At 41.0% G+C, this 17,622-nt stretch overlaps 1 long non-coding RNA gene across 2 annotated transcripts in view; it reads right to left on the reverse strand.

The window, feature by feature from the left end:
* Positions 1-8,228: 8,228 nt before the first annotated feature.
* LOC149444994 (uncharacterized) overlaps positions 8,229-17,622 on the reverse strand; it is a 38,641-nt gene continuing 29,247 nt past the window's right edge. For both annotated transcript variants that reach the window (XR_016306486.1, XR_016306487.1), the window contains exon 6: positions 8,229-8,468. This is a non-coding gene — a long non-coding RNA (uncharacterized LOC149444994). The remainder of the gene's footprint in view (positions 8,469-17,622) is intronic.

Genomic DNA, 17,622 nt, shown 5'->3' on the forward strand with positions numbered 1-17,622 from the left:
AAAAGAAGAAAGAAAAGAAGAGGAAAAGAAGAAAGAAAAGAAGAGGCAAAGAAGAAAGAAAAGAAGAGGCAAAGAAGAAAGAAAAGAAGAGGCAAAGAAGAAAGAAAAGAAGAGGAAAAGAAGAAAGAAAAGAAGAGGCAAAGAAGAAAGAAAAGAAGAGGCAAAGAAGAAAGAAAAGAAGAGGCAAAGAAAGAAGAAAAGAAGAGGAAAAGAAGAAAGAGAAGGAATAGAAGAAGGAAAAAAAGAAAGAAAAGAAGAGGAAAAGAAGAAAGAAAAGAAGATGAAAAGAATAAAGAAAAGAAGAGGAAAAAAAGAAAGAAAAGAAGAGGAAAAGAAGAAAGAAGAGGAAAAGAAGAAAGAAAAGAAGAGGAAAAGAAAGAAAAGAAGAAAGAGAAGGAATAGAAGAAAGAAAAAAGAAAAGAAGAAAGGAAAAGAAAAGAAGAAAGAAAAAAAAGAGGAAAAGAAGAAAGAAAAGAAGAGGAAAAGAAGAAAAAAAGAAGAGGAAAAGAGGAAAAAAAAAGAAGAAAAGAAGAGGAAAAGAAGAAAGAGAAGGAATAGAAGAAGGAAAAAAAAAGAGAAGAAAAAGAAGAAATAAGAGAAAATAATTGGAAAATATGAAAAGAAGAAAGAAAAGAAGAGGAAAAGAAGAAAGAAAAGAAGAAAAGAAGAGGAAAATAATTGGAAAAGAAGATGAAAAGAAGAGGAAAAGAAGAAAGAAAAGAAGAGAAAAAAAAGAAAGAAAAGAAGAGAAAAAAAAGAAAGAAAAGAAGAGAAAAAAAAGAAAGAAAAGAAGAGAAAAAAAAGAAAGAAAAGAAGAGGAAAAGAAGAAAGAAAAGAAGAAGGGGAAAAGAAGAAAGGAAAAGAAAGAAAAGAAGAGGAAAAGAAGAAAGAAAAGAAAAGGAAAAGAAGAAAGAGAAGGAATAGAAGAAAGAAAAGAAGAAAGAGAAAGAAAAGAAGAAAGAGAAAGAAAAGAAGAAAGAGAAGGAATAGAAGAAAGAAAAGAAGAAAGAGAAAGAAAAGAAGAAAGAGAAAGAAAAGAAGAAAGAGAAAGAAAAGAAGAAAGAGAAAGAAAAGAAGAAAGAGAAAGAAAAGAAGAAAGAGAAAGAAAAGAAGAAAGAGAAAGAAAAGAAGAAAGAAGAAAGAAAAGAAGAAAGAAGAAAGAAAAGAAGAAAGAGGAAAAGAAGAGGAAAAGAAGAAAGAGAAGGAAAAGAAGAAGGAAGGAAGAAAGAAGAGGAAAAGAAGAAAGAAAAGAAGAGGAAAAGAAGAAAGAAACGAAGAGGAAAAGAAGGGGAAAAGAAGAGGAAAAGAAGAAGAGTGAAGAGGAAAAGAAGAAAGAAAAGAAGAGGAAAAGAAGCAAGAAAAGAAGAGGAAAAGAAGCAAGAAAAGAAGAGGAAATGAAGAAAAAAGAAAAGGAAAAGAAGAAAAGAAGAGGAAAAGAAGAAAAGAAGAGGAAAAGGAGAAAAGAAGAGGAAAAGGAATAGAAGAAAGAAAAGAAGAAAGGGAAAAGAAGAAAGAAGAGGAAAAGAAGAAAGAAATGAAGAGGAAAAGAAGAAAGAAATGAAGAGGAAAAGAAGAAATGAAGAGGAAAAGAAGAAAGAAAAGAAGAGGAAAAGAAGAAAAAAAAGAAGAAAAGAAGAAAAGGAAAAGAAGAAAGAGAAGGAATAGAAGAAAGAAATGAAGAGGAAAAGAAGAAAAAAAAAGAGGAAAAGAAGAAAGAAAAGAAGAGGAAAAGAAGAAAAAAAAAGAGGAAAAGAAGAAAGAAAAGAAGAGGAAAAGAAGAATAAAAAGAAGAGGAAAAGAAGAATAAAAAGAAGAGGAAAAGAAGAATAAAAAGAAGAGGAAAAGAAGAAAAGAAAGAAGAAGAGAAGAGGAAAAGAAGAGGAAAAGAAAAAAAGAAGACGAAAAGAATAAAGAGAAGGAATAGAAGAAAGAAAAGAATAAAGAGAAGGAAAAGAAGAAAGAAAAAAGAAAAGAAGAAAGAAAAAAGAAAAGAAGAAAGAAGAGGAAAGAAGAGGAAAAAAGAAGGAAAAGAAGAAAGAAAAGAAAAGGAAAAGAAGAAAGAAAAGGAAAAGAAGAGGAAAAGAAGAAAGAAAAGAAGAGGAAAAGAAGAAAGAGAAGGAATAGAAGAAAGAAAAGAAGAAAGAGAAAGAAAAGAAGAAAGAGAAAGAAAAGAAGAAAGAAGAAATAAAAGAAGAAGAAAAGAGGAAAAGAAGAAGAAAAGAGGAAAAGAAGAAGAAAAGAGGAAAAGAAGAAGAAAAGAGGAAAAGAAGAAAAGCGGAAAAGAAGAAGAAAAGAAGAGGAAAAGAAGAAAGAAAAGAAGGAGAAAAAGAAGAAAGAAGAGGCAAAGAAGAAGAAAGAAGAGGAAAAAAGAAGGAAAAGAAGAAAGAAAAGGAAAAGAAGAGGAAAAGAAGAAAGAAAAGAAGAGGAAAAGAAGAAAGAGAAGGAATAGAAGAAAGAAAAGAAGAAAGAGAAAGAAAAGAAGAAAAAGAAAGAAAAGAAGAAAGAAGAGGAAAAGAAGCAAGAAAAGAAGAGGAAAAGAAGAAAGAGAAGGAAAAGAAGAAGGAAGAAAGAAAAGAAGAAAGAAGAGTAAAAGAAGAAAGAAAAGAAGAGGAAAAGAAGAATGAAATGAAGAGGAAAAGAAGAAGGGGAAAAGAAGAAAGAGAAGGAATAGAAGGAGATAAAGAAGAAAGAAAAGAAGAAAGAAGAGGAAAAGAAGAAAGAAAAGGAGGAAAAGAAGGAGAAAAGAAGAGGAAAAGAAGAAGAAAAGAGGAAAAGAAGAATGAGAAGGAATAGAAGAAAGAAAAAAGAAAAGAAGAAAGAAAAGGAAAATAAAGAAAACAATAGGAAAAGAAGAGGAAAAGAAGAAAGAGAAGGAATAGAGAAGGAAAAGAAGAAAGAAAAGAAGAGAAAAAGAAGAAAGAAAAGAAGAGGAAAAGAAGAAAGAAAAGAAGAGAAAAAGAAGAAGAAAAGAAAGAAGAAAAGAAGAGGAAAAGAAGAAAGAGAAGGAATAGAAGAAAGGAAAGAAGAAAGCAACGGAAAAGAAGAAAGCAGAAGAAAAGAAGAAAGAAAAGAAGAGGAAAAGAAGAGGAAAATAAGAAGAAAAGAAGAGGAAAAGAAGAAAGAAGAGGAAAAGAAGACAAAAAAGAAGAGGAAAAGAAGAAGAAAGAAGAGGAAAAGAAGAGGAAAATAAGGAGTAAAAGAAGAAAGAAAAGAAGAAAGAAGAGGAAAAGAAGAGGAAAAGAAGGAGGAAAAGAAGAAAGAAAAGAAGAGGAAAAGAAGACAACAAAGAAGAGGAAAAGAAGAGGAAAAGAAGGAGTAAAAGAAGACAGAAAAGAAGAGGAAAAGAAGAAAGAAAAGGAAAAGAAGAGGAAAAGAAGAGGAAAAGAAGGAGGAAAAGAAGAGGAAAAGAAGACAGAAAAGAAGAGGAAAGAAGACAAAAAAGAAGAGGAAAAGAAGAAAAAAAAGAAGAGGAAAACAAGAAAGAAAAGAAGAGGAAAAGAAGAAAAAAAAGAAGAAAAGAAGAGGAAAAGAAGAAGAGGAAAAGAATCAAGAAAAGTAGAAGATGAAAAGAAGAAAGAAAAGAAGAAAGCAGAGGAAAAGAAGAAAGAAGCAAAGAGGAAAAGAAGAAAGAAGAGGAAAAGAAGATGAAAAGAAGAGGAAAAGAAAAAAGAAAAGAAGAGGAAAAGAAGAAAGAAGAGGAAAAGACGAAAGAAAAAAAAAAGAAAAAGAAGAAGAAAGAGGAAAAAAAGAAGGAGGAAAAGAAAAAGAAGAAGAAAGAGGAAGAAAAGAAAAAGAAGAAGAGGAAGAAAGAGGAAGAAAAGAAAAAGAAGAAAAAGCAGGAAGAAGAAAAGGAGAAGGAAGAAGAGGAGACATGTTTAAAAGCAAAACGTTAAAAATATTGGTTTTTTTTCAAAAAATAAAAAACGCACAAGCGATCAAATACCACAGAAAGAAAGCTCTATTTGTGGGAAAAGGACAAATTTCATTTGGGTGCAGAGTTGCATGACTGCACAATTGTCAGTTAAATTAACACAGCGCCATATCGCAAAACAGGGCCTGGTCAGGAGTGGGGGGATCCTCTGGAGGGCAAGTGGTTAAAGTGGTTGTAAAGGCTCAACGTTTTTTATCTTGAATACATGAAGTTAAAAACAGACTTGTGTACAGCAGCCCCCACTTCCCTGAGCCCCCCCTCATTCCAGGAATGGAGCCAAGCCATGCTGTGTGTGTGTAAATGGTCACACACAGCAGCAGCTCAGGAGTGAGCCTGCTCGAGTGCCCTCATATTCCGTCATTTCCGGGTGGAGCTCGGTGACGTGTTTCCGGTGACGCACTTCCGGTTTTTGCCAAACGTGATTTCCTATTACTCCCATAGGATATGGGGGAACCGCTTGTTAACTACTAGGAGCATGTGAGTTATTCGTCTGGTCTTTATATTTAATAATCGTTACATATTGCGCAATGGAGATCTCTCTTTTTGCTTAATCTTCCATGGTCCATGGATATATGGCTGAGTCATCTTATATAATAAGATTTTGAGTCGTGGGGACAAGATATATCCTGGTGTCGGTCTGGAACATCATTTAAATAAATGATCTGTGACCTCTAGGGGTCGAATGTTGGAGGTGAGGAGGCACTCTGGATATTTAGGATTGATGCACTGGAGTGACACCTTGGTCTGAGCACAATTTTGATGAAGAAGCACCTATTTATATCTTAATTTTCACAGAAGAATGATAGCATGATTTTGCACATGATGATATTAGATGTATATTGATTGCATTTTAACACTTGGCACTTTTTGAGATTATTCACTGTGATTTTTTATTATATTTATTAAGACATTATATATGTAAGTAAGCACTTGGTCACCCTTATTTAAGTCGTGTGTGCACATGTTTAACCAGTTTTTAGCCACTTGGGGGCAGACTGGTTTTATATGAATTATATATTTTTATTGTGTTTACACATATAATATTTATTAAGCACTAGTCACTTTCTTTTTTTGTTTTATATATATTTGTACAATATTTTGGTTTTGTGTATAGTACTATTATAGCAGAGCGCTTCATCCAATATTTAATATTTATGTTGTGTGCAAAACCAATGCACAGAGCAGGTAAGTATGACACATTTATTTTTCTTAATCTGCCTTTAATATCACTTTAAGGAACCCAAAGATATGGGTGGGGGTCCAGTCAGCAAAGCCCAACAGCAACACACGGCACAGTGGTAGAAACTGTGAGGCACTTTTAGTGCATTATCATAGCCAAGAATTTTATGGAGAAGACTGTGAATTCCTAAGATATGAGGGGTCTCCATTTACTAATCACCACCCATAATTAAAATATCCATTTTAGGTGGACTGACCCATAAAGCAGATTTATACAGTAATCTCCTCTTCTTGCCCAAATCTGAGTATAGCACATCCAGTATATTGGCACTTCTTATACAGAGCATACAATAAAGAGGCAATATGCCAATCAGGTCCAGACATATTGGCAGGAAAGGTTTCATGCAACTTAAAGGTTTGTTACAAGTTCCACACACTTTAGGGTCACAAATTCCCCCCCCCCCCCCCCCCACCTGTGACAGCGGGCCAGGGATCTTCTCTCAGCGCTAGCTGTCACAATTTGAAAAGAATGCAGCCGTGTGGTCAGAATGTAAATTAATGAACTACAAGTATCAACAGTCTTTGCGTCTGACGGCTTGCAGTTCTTGAACTACCAGGGTGCTAGTGAGTGCTCTAGGCAGTTCATTGAGTCTTCCTGTCATCATGTAACTGCCTGTCCATATGAGGAACGAGCAGACAGATACAATGACAACCTGCAGGAGCCTGTCATTGCACCAGCGATCTGCTGATCACGGGGTGCAATGTTTTACATGCACCAAAACAAATAAATAAATGAATGAATGCACATTTGTTTTACCTGCAAAATAATTGCATGGGAAAGCTTGGGTTTCATCCTACCCCCCCCCCCCCCTCTTTACTGGTCAGCCACATAAAAATGCCAAAAGTAAGGCTGAGAATACAACAGCTCCAGTAAGGATGGCGAGTTGCACATCACATCAGCTGCCTCCATCTCTGGCATGCAGGTTTAACTCAAAGTTAAAGGATAAGTTAATCTTTGGGAACATGCAACATGTTCCCGGGGCCCGCTCTGCTGCATCTAGTCACAGCGAGCAGATCTTTCCCCTGATAGCGGTTACTATTTTTTTTTTTTTTTAAATGCAACCATGTGGGGCTCCTCCTGCTCGGTCGCATCATTCATTTACAGATTTCAGTGAATGGAAAACTACAAGTCAGGATAGCCTTTGCGGCTGTTGGCTTGTAGTTCTCAATGAACTACCACGGAGCTGTTGAGCACTGTGGTAGTTCTTTGTCTCTTCCTGTCTGTCAGTGTGTATCATCTTGCCTGTATGAGGTAGGAGCACACAGATACACTGACAGGTCTACAGGAGTCCTGCATGGCACCTGTATCTGCTAATTGTGGGTGCAATGCTTTCTAGGCTCCAAGTAAAAAAATAAATAATAAATGCACATTTTTTTATCTGCAAAACAGAGTTAAAGAATAATTTCACCTTTTTTTTTAAAATGTATTTATGTGTTTTTTCCTGATAACCGATCTGCTCATTTCAACTTGCCCAGTGTAGCCACCCTGCCATAAACAGAGGTGACTAGTAAATTTAGTTCTGCCAGGTTGATCAATAGTCTTTTACTTGGCTCTCCCCTAAACTCAGTGTTGGTGTTCCTGGCTGCTGCTACTAGGAATCACTGACGCTTAGGGCAATAAACAAGGGAGCTGCAGCAATACTAGATTATAGATATTTATGTCAGTCTTGGTAAACCACAAGGAAAATCCTCAAGCTGCCTTGCCAGGTCAAGGAGCATACAGTACCCAAGCTGGAGAGCCAGGAAAAGAAGTCCTGTTGGAGGAAGATTGGAGTCTGCCCTCAGAGAGTGTGATGACGTTTTGAACCCATGTTGCTGGAGGTATCTCAATCCCTAATGCTCTCTCTCTTATGAGCCAGAGCAGAATACTATAAAATACTAAAGTGCTAGGTGCCCTTCATCACTGTAACTCTCCACTGCGGCCATGGATCCACCCTGGGGTAATATCAGCCCACCTCTGTGCTGGAGGTTTTTCCTTTTCTAGCCAGGAGGAGTCACTACACCAATTTAGGATGATCAATAACAGTTTTTTAGATCAGGGGTATTGAATTAAAATTCAAGAAGTCCGGTCACTAAAATTTTCTTCTGGCCGAGGTCCAAATAGAGTGTGCCCATCAGTGCACCCCCTTACACTAAGTGTCGCCATCAGAGTGCAACTTTACATCATGTATTCCCATCACATCAGGTGTGCCCATCAGAGTGCCCCCTTTACAACAGGTGTCCCCATCACAGTGCCACCTTACATCAGGTATTCCCATCAGAGTGCCCCCTTTCACTCAGAGTACCCCTTTAAATCATATTCCCCATCAGAGTGCCCCTTTCCACAGTATGTGCCCGTCAGAGTGCCCCCTTAACATAACATGGGCCCGTCAAAGTGCCCCCTTAACATAACATGGGGCCGTCAGAGTGCCCCCTTAACATAACATGGGGCCATCAGAGTGCCCCCTTAACATAACATGGGGCCGTCAGAGTGCACCCTTAACATAAAATAAGGGGCACTCTGATGGGCACATTTATAGTAAGGGGCACTCTGATGGGCACATTTATAGTAAGGGGCACTCTGATGGGCACATTTATAGTAAGGGGCACTCTGATGGGTACATTTATATTAAGGGGCACTCTGATGGGCACATTCTATGTTGTGTCCATCACAGTGCACCTTAACATTAAATGTGCCCATCAGCATGACTCTAACATTAAATGTGCCCATCAGAGTGCCCCTGTAAGACTACACCCTACCTTAAGGGCAGACAGGAGCTGTGTCAGGATCCTTGCTGAAGAATGCTTGTGTACAGGCAGGGAGAGGGAGCCGGAGAGACAGTGAGCTGCAAGGGGCGGGGCGCACACACGTGATGTCATGTTGCTGTGAGGACCGCCCTGCTCAGCGGCAGATCTGTCATTGCAGGCTGGCGGTCCAGAAGGGAGCATTTTGGGGCCGTTCTCGGACTGTGGTCCGCCATTTAGTGACCGCTGGTTTAGATACTGAGCAAGTCTATTGTAGCTAACACGAATAGCATTTTGTTTGTTCACCACAAACTAGAAGAAAAACTACAGCAGCCAGTGGGAAAGGTCTAAATTTAATAAAATTAAACACTGCACACAGAAATCATGACTACGTACATGAAGGTGCACAGAGCAGCAATGCAGGATGGATGGATGGATGGAATGAGTCTGTTGGCGACTTTTACTGCAGTGATCAGGAGGGAAGGAGGATGGGGATTCTGAGGTCATGGAGCTTCATCCCACTGGGCACAGCATTCATGGTTCCCAGGTAGTGACATGGAGTCTTGCGCTCCATCTGTTGGAAAAGAGAAGAAGAATGAACAAATTGAATTGACTGCAGGAGGACATGACACAAAAAAGAAGAGGATTGGAGCGGTTTGCCTTAAAAAAAAGTACAACCTTACATCACTTTAAATTTATCCTGTATGTTGATTAAAAAAAGAGAAAATCAATGTTTCCTGTAATCCCTCACCCTTTCCCAACAATTCCCCCCCTTCAACAAGCACCAGCATGACTTCACAAACACCACTCCTTCGGGGCTTTACTTTCATTTCCAACTGAACAGATTGGCTGAGGAGCAAAAACCAGGAAAGTATTTGCATTTGTGGAGGTTGGCATTATGGTGAACCTGTCGCTTTATCCTGAATGTGCAGATTAATTTAACCTTCATGCGTTTACTTTGCAAGGAAGAATGAAGGTTGAATTTTATCAAAGAGAACCTGTCACCCAAACACCATGGAGAGACCCATCCTGTGCACAGACCCAATACACAGCTTATTAGTATAAAATTATGGATGTACTACAAGCCACAATGTTAATGCTGCTCCCTGGGCAATTCACAGGCTGTATTTTATTAAATATTAGACCATCCTAAAAGCGTGGTCTTCCACGGGGCTAGGAAATGCACAGTTGAATAGGGACCCATCCATCTTTCAAAACAGCTCTTAAATTTACCCATATATTAGAAACAATGTGAAACCCCCCGGAAAAGCAATTGGCTGGAAAAAGACATTTGATATACCGTATTTTTTGCTCCATAAGATGCATTACCCCCCCAAAAAAAAAAAATGGAGAAAAATGTCTGTGCATCTTATGGAGCGAATATGGAGCAGCCGGTCTGGTATTCCTGCTGCCGCCGTGTCAGAATACCTGGCCGGCCACTCGGCTCTTCTCTGCAGCAGAGCCCTTACCTGTTCCTCGGTCCAGAGCTCTACAGTCTTCTCTCCCAGCACCGGCATCTTTAGTGTGGGCACCAGGCTGTGACAGCCGGGTGCCCACTGCGCATGCATGAGAAGTGTTGCTCTCTGTGAGTGGTCCAGCAGTCTTCTGGGACCTGTCAGTGTCCCAGAAGACGGGGAGGGAGGACCACTCAGTGCAAGTGGGAGTGGGTACCTGCTACCCCTCCCTCCCCAAAGGTCCGCAGTCTCTGCTCATCCCCTGTACTGTGTCACCAGTCTCTGCTCATCCCCTGTACTGTGTCACCAGTCTCTGCTCATCCCCTGTACTGTGTCAGCAGTCTTTGCTCATCCCCTGTACTGTGACCGCAGTCTCTGCTCATCCCCTGTACTGTGACCGCAGTCTCTGCTCATCCCCTGTACTGTGACCGCAGTCTCTGCTCATCCCCTGTACTGTGACCGCAGTCTCTGCTCATCCCCTGTACTGTGACCGCAGTCTCTGCTCATCCCCTGTACTGTGACCGCAGTCTCTGCTCATCCCCTGTACTGTGACCGCAGTCTCTGCTCATCCCCTGTACTGTGACCGCAGTCTCTGCTCATCCCCTCTACTGTGTTCGCAGTCTCTGGTCATCTCCTGTACTGTGTCTGCAGTCTCTGGTCATCTCCTGTAGTTTGTCCGCAGTCTCTGGTCATCTCCTGTACTATGTCCGCAGTCTCTGGTCATCTCCTGTAGTATGTCCGCAGTCTCTGGTCATCTCCTGTATTATGTCTGCAGTCCATTGGGTCAAAATATTTTTTTTCTTGTTTTCCTCCTCTAAAACCTAGGTGCATCTTATGGAGCAAAAAATACGGTATATCCACCTGTGTCTGTCTGGGTCTCTTCCCTGCCGAGTAACCACCAGCTTATCACTGACCATTCCTGCAAACTTCCAGGAATCTAAAAAAAAAAAACAAAAAAAAAAAAACACTTAGCTTAACACTTAACACAAAAAACATAGCTGGTGTCAGTGAAAGGAATAGTCCATCACTGATGGGAGGAATAATACCTCATTGTTGGTCAGAGGGAGGAATACACCCTGTTCCAAATTATTATGAAAATTCTATTTAAGTGTCACAAAGATTAAATATTTTGTTTTTCAGTTTAACTCATGGATGGCATTGTGTGTCAGGGCTCTTTTGATCACTGAACACAATCTCGGACACCTGTGATAATTAGATTAGCAGGTGAGCCCAATTTAAGGAAACACTACTGAAGGAGGGCGTTCCACATTATTAAGCAGAGCACCGTTTTCAAGCAATATGGGGAAGAAAAAGGATCTCTCTGCTGCCAAAAAGAGTGAAATAGTTCAATGCCTTGGACAAGGTATCAAAACATTCGATATTTCACGAAAACTTAAGCGTGATCATCGCACTATTAAGAGATTTGTGGCTGATTCAGAGCACAGACGGGTTCGTGCAGATAAAGGCACATTGAGGAAGATTTCTGCCAGATCCATGCATCGGATCAAGAGAGCAGCTGCTAAAATACCATTACATAGCAGCAAACAGATATTTGAAGCTGCTTGTGCCTCTGGAGTCCCATGGACAACAAGGTGTAGAGTCCTCCAGAGTCTTGCAACTGTGCATAAACCTTCTATTCGGCCACCACTAACCAATGCTCACAAGCAGAAACAGCTGCATTGGGCAGAAAAATGCATGAAGACTAATTTTCAAACAGTCCTGTTCACTGATGAGTGTCGTGCAACCCTGGATGGTCCAAATGGATGGAGTAGTGGATGGTTGGTGGACGGCCACCCTGTTCCAACAAGGCTGCGACGTCAGCAAGGCGGTGGTGGAGTCATGTTTTGGGCCGGAATCATGGGAACAGAGCTAGTCGGCGCCTTTAGGGTCCCCGAAGGTGTAAAAATGACCTCTGCAAAGTATGTGGAGTTTATGACTGACCACTTTCTTCCCTGGTACAGAAGGAAGAACTATGCTTTCCGTAATAAAATCATCTTCATGCATGACAATGCACCATCTCATGCTGCAAAGAATACCTCTGCATCAATGGCTGCTATGGGGATAAAAGGAGAGAAAGTCATGGTGTGGCCTCCATCCTCCCCTGACCTCAATCCTATTGAGAACCTTTGGAGTTGGATCTGTGTTTAACAGATGAGGCTGAGCGCTCCTTACGTTGGACTCGCCAGAAGTGGTATTGCAAAGCTAACAAACCAGACTATGTTGGCCCGTAGATTGCGTTCTTTTGCGCAACACCCTAAACCGATATCTTTACGTACTCGTCACAATACCCTTACGAGCAACCCAGTAACGGTTTTAGAGGAGTTCCGGCACAGACTAGCTAAACTTTACTCTGATCCCACCCGGGCTGACCCTCAGTCTATTTCTGACTTCTTATCTAGTTTGTCATTACCTACTTTAACACCGGCCCATAAGGATCTGATGGATCGCAATATCCAAGTATCTGAAGTTTTGCAATGTATAGCGGAACTGAAAACAGGCAAACGCCCAGGTCCTGATGGATACACGGCACTATATTATAAGAAATTGGCTGATGTGCTCGCTCCCCACCTTGCCGCTATGTTTAATGCGGTGAAGGGAGGTTCAAATTTTTCCCCGGACTCTTTAACTGCTAATGTAGTTATGATCCCTAAACCGGACCGAGATCATTCTTCCTGGGCTAATTATAGGCCTATCTCTCTTACCAATATCGATATGAAGATTCTTACTAAGATTTTGGCTACTCGATTGAATTCCTTCCTTTCTCGTCTGATTAAAAAGGATCAGGTGGGATTTGTTCCCCATAGGCAGGCCGGAGATGCCATTAGACGTATTTTACAATTGCAACATTTGGCCCATACTCGTAAAATCGATATGATGCTCTTATCCTTGGACATCAACAAGGCTTTTGACACTTTATCCTGGCCGTATCTCCTGTCGGTCCTCCATCGTTTTGGCTTCGGTCCTTCCTTCTTGCGATGGATCTCTTCACTATATACATCCCCTCAAGCGAAGCTTAGATACTACGGATTTGAGTCTTCTACGTTCTCGGTTGCTAGAGGTACTAGGCAGGGCTGCCCGCTTTCCCCTTTACTTTTTATCTTAGCCCTGGAACCGTTGGCAGAAGCAATCCGTGTACATCCTGATATTAAGGGAATCGATGTGGCGGGCTCCCAACATAAATTATCGTTGTTTGCGGATGACATATTATTGTCAATCTCGAATCCGGGGATTACTTTGCCTAATTTACTAGCAGTTCTTGATTCTTTTGCCACCCTCTCAGGTTTACACGTCAATCCAGCTAAATCAAGAGCTATGTCAGTTACCCTCCCACCATCACTTCTGACTACTTTGAAGCAAACGTTCCCCTTCCAATGGCTTTCGGCCTTACCATATCTAGGAATTAAGCTTACCCCGACATATGATGGACTGTATCAGGCTAACTTTCCCACTGTTTTTCATGAGTTGACTGAGCTTTTGTCCTCTTGGTCCCATTTCCCGTTATCATGGTTTGGCAGAATTAATGCAATCCGTATGACCTACCTTCCTAAACTATTACACCTATTTCGTGTTCTGCCAGTTTCAGTACCTTCGCATATATTGCGTATACATCAGCGAAAACTTTTGTCCTTTATTTGGGGCTCCTCTCGACCTAGAATTAGCAAGCACATTTTATTTGCGCGGCGGAATGCGGGCGGGTTATCTGTTCCAAATCTCCAGTCCTATTATTTGTCGGCTAACATTGCCCCTTTAGCTCATATTCATGCTTCTCACCATTTCCCCCTGTGGGCTGTAGTAGATATGATGGACTCTCACCCGATACCGCTCCCCTCCTTGCCCTGGCTCCCTAATGCTCAGCGTCCATCTAATCTTAGCCCAACGCTGACACTTTCGCTTCGTCTTTGGGATTCTATAAAATACTCCGCTGGCCTTATCTCTCCTCATCTGCCTCTGCTACGTCTATTGCATAACCCATTATTCCCTCCGGGTAAGGATAACCCTAGACAGTTTGTCTGGTGGCAGACACATGGTTTTTATGATATTCATTCACTCCTATCCCCCACCAGAATAATTACCTTTGACACTTTGCGTTCTTCTTATAACATTCCCCTCCGAGAACATTTTGGTTATCTTCAACTTCGTCACTTTATTCATACTCTAATACGTACGCATCCAGGACCTTACCGTTTATCCCCTTTTGAAAGCCAGTGTAGACAGAGACCTCATGCTCCAGGTCTGATCTCCCTGATTTATTCTTCCATTATGTCATATAGAACCCCTCCGGTTCGTTCCTACCATCAGCGTTGGCAGTCGGAATTAGGGGGAACCCTGGATCAACAAGACTGGCAGCTCATGACCCAAACATTATCTAAGTGTTCCAGGAATGTTATTATTCTTGAGAATGCCTACAAAATTCTATACCGATGGTATTATACGCCTGCCCGTCTAGCTAGTTTTATTCCTACCTATTCCCCGGTTTGTTTTCGGGGATGTCAGCAATTAGGTACCATGGCACATATCTGGTGGACTTGTCCTAAGGTAAGCAGGTTGTGGATTAGGGTGTATGCCCTCCTCCGCACTATTCTTCATACAGACATTAAGCGTAATCCATATGAAGCGCTTCTATTTAAACCACCAGAGGGCCTTCTCCGCTCTGAACGGCAACTGGCATCGCATTTATTTATGGCAACTAAGTTGACGATTGCGAGGGCTTGGAAGACTCCTGTTCTTAGCTTTGAGGCTGTCAAAAACCGGATGAACTTCATAATGGTCAATGAAAAACTGACGGCCATATTATTGGATACCCATACAAAATTTCTGCAGATATGGCGTCCCTGGCTGGACGTAGCCCAGCCCTCGAGATTCGACCAGTCCCTTCTATCGATATGAGGATGGATTCTGCTGTGATCCCCCCGGGGCCCCTCCCTCTCCCCCCTTTTTTTTTTTTTTTTTTTTTTTGTTGTGTGTCTGTGTGTGTTGTCCATGTCTCTCTACTATTTGTCTTTTTCTACTCTTCTGTTTACTCTGCTCTTAAACATAATTTACGGATTGTACCTCCTGTTCTCTACGCTGCATTCGTAAGGCTATTTATGCAATCTAGATTTCTTTTTAAATTCTAGGTCATGAATATGTGCTGTTTTTTGATGCGGCCTTTTCTCGGGCCTTTCCTGTTTATTATAATGTTGATATAGCAATACTTCCCTTTGGAGTTTACATTATCATTGCCCACAAAGGTCTGTTGCCCGTTCTCTCCCAACCTCCCTCCCCATCCCCTCCCTCCGGGCACCTATGTAAACTTTTCCGATTTTGCCTTTATTGATGCATGCCTTGCACCAGCTTCCCTTCATTTATTGTACTATGTAAATGTTGGTCATTGAATTTTTGTTACGATTGTCTGTTCATCTTTGCTTATTTTTCAATAAAGCTTTTTGTAAAAGAGAACCTTTGGAGCATCCTCAAGCAAAAGATCTATGAGGGTGGGAGGCAGTTTACATCCAAACAGTAGCTCTGGGAGGCTATTCTGACATCTTGCAAACAAATTCAAGCAGAAACTGTCCAAAAACTCACAAGTTCAATGGATGCAAGACTTGTAAAGCTGCTATCAAATAAAGGGTCCCATGTTAAAATGTAACGTGACCTGTTAAAATGTTGTTAAAAGTTTGATTGAAATAGCTTTTGATTTCAGTAAATATGCTGCAAACACAAGAAACTACAATTTTCAGTTCTTTACAACCTATAAAGTGTTTTGAAACTTACTGTGCGGAATAATTTGGAACAGCGCATTGTAAGTGTTTTAGGTTTCAAAAAAATCCTGTTATCATTAGGAGGTTTGTTCAATCAAATTTGAATTGTACTCTTAATAGTTGATAACATGAGAATTATGCCGACTGTTATTTACATCAATTATTTAGGTAAATGAGAAAAATATCATTTGCATAATAATTTGGAAGTCCAAAGGGCTAGATAAAGGCAAGTAAAGGACTGGATATGGCCCTCGAGCAGCAGTTTGGAGACCACTGGTCTAGGGAGTAGTGATGGACGAATTGGAAAGCACTTAAATGTGTTCAACAATTCACAGGATAAAGTAATATTTGAGCAGGTAAAGACTTAACAACTGGGACTTCTAACCTGCCCAACTGACTGTAGGTTGGGAGATCAGGGCACACTCACTCAACATCATAAAGCAACTGGAAATGACAGGATTCTCCCAATTAAGTCTTCTTAAATGTAACCCATTGGAATTCTGCACCACAATCCTTTTGCAGGGTTTGAACACTGAAACACTGACAATCCCTGTTATTTCCCCACCCTCCCCAATAACTGGCCCTACAGCCACTGCTTATTTTTAGTCAGGAGCAAAATAGAAGTATCATCGCCCATGCCATGTATGAATGCGAATTCACCCTGCACTGCAATATGGTAAATGTCTGCAAGCAATATCCATCTGTACTATCGCCCATGCCATGTATGAATGCGAATTCACCCTGCACTGCTATATGGTAAATGTCTGCAAGCAATATCCATCTGTACTATCGCCCATGCCATGTATGAATGCGAATTCACCCTGCACTGCTATATGGTAATCTATACTGCTTTTAAAATCCACCTCTAACTGAAGCCGATTCATGGCTATCAATGTTCTTGGTAATTCTTACTGCTTCCCAAATCTTTACGGCTACGTTCACACTAGCTTTGTCAGCAGGCGTCAGACAGGCGTTTGGGAAGTGTTTTTAACGTTTCTCAAACACCTATGAATATTCTGCACATGGCAGCACACAGTGCTGTTCACACTGAAGCGTTGCGTCGCCGCAAAACTGACGCCTCATGTTGAGTCAGGAGGAGTTGAAACCTCCCATTCAAGTCTATGGTGACGCTCCTCAAACGCCTGGGCGTTTGTGGAGCATTAATACCATTAAACTTCATTATAGGTGTTTGTGGTGCGGTTTTAATGCTTGGTAAATGCCTCAAAAACGCTTCCCAAATGCCTGTCAAACACTATAGGAGCGTTTGGCAAGAGTTAGAGATAAGTCAAGTGTGAACGAGCTCTAACTCTGTCCATATTACTGTGGTGTTTATTTTGCTCTTATTGTCTTACCCAAATTTATGAGTTGATCCTAATCTTTACAACTCTGCCCTCCTGCAGTCTTTTTGTCCTCCTTTGGTGTGAGAAATTTGCCCTGCTAGCCATGTGTCTCTCCTATGCATTCCTCATTGATTAATTGGCAATACCCCCACCCAACTCAGTAAAAATTTAGACCTTCCTTAGGGGAGGCACAGCCAGAGGCAGCACAGCCATGGGTAGCATTGGCAACTATCATCTTGGATTAAGTATTGAGCATTGCACTTTGGCTCTGCACTTCAGCAAAACCACAGCAGACGACTTCAAATACTAAACAGACTACAGGTGACCTGTTTCCTCTTCCACTCTTTCATCTCTTACCCAGTCTGCTTCTTCATCTCACCACTCTGTAACATGCACTCCCTACTCCTCCTTCTCACAGTTGTATCCTCTCTCTTCAAACTCTCTCTCCTACACCCCTCTTCTCCACCCCACAACTCATATATATCACCCTCACTCCTACCTTCACCTTATTACTGTACTCATCAACTCCTGCTAATTCTGAACTCACATCCTAATAAAACCTCCAGGACACTGGGACCTGTCCCTCCATATAAGTCACACTCCCATATTACCTCTCTCACCCTTCTGCATCTCCTAACATCTGGGAGACATTTCCCAAATCCTGGGCCACCATCTTTCTCATTTGACCAACACACCTTATCCTCGAACTGCGGCCGCAATCCACACAATCTGGTTACTATTCCTCTTCTTTCTAGAACCAGCCTCCCCTTTTCCTGTGCCCTTTGGAATGTCTGCTCTGTCTGTAACAAACTCACTTCTGTCCATGACCTTTGAATCACTAACTCCTTTAACCTACTTGCAACTATGTAAGGGTGTGACGCATGGATGAATACTGACATCTAATGTTAAACTATATTGTGCCTGTAATATGCTCTTTGGTCAGTAGATGGCAGCAAAGTACAAGAATCGATTTTGTAGTGACTTTTGCTAAGACAAGATAAATGCTTATTTACCCTATAAAGTTTCATGAATACTAATTTAGGGGCCGAGTAGGACCCTCAGAAGGGTCATAGTGAACTGTAAATGCAGGTTTGAGGCTGCAATTAAGAAATGACTTACTGCATCACAAACTCTGAGGAGGAAGTGGAGTCTGGGTCTGGCTTTTGGATGCTGAGGACGTCTGGAGAATCTGT

Source organism: Staurois parvus, unplaced genomic scaffold, assembly GCF_062004578.1.
Source record: "Staurois parvus isolate SC_StPar_1 unplaced genomic scaffold, SC_StPar_1.0 ptg000753l, whole genome shotgun sequence".
Taxonomy (NCBI): domain Eukaryota; kingdom Metazoa; phylum Chordata; class Amphibia; order Anura; family Ranidae; genus Staurois; species Staurois parvus.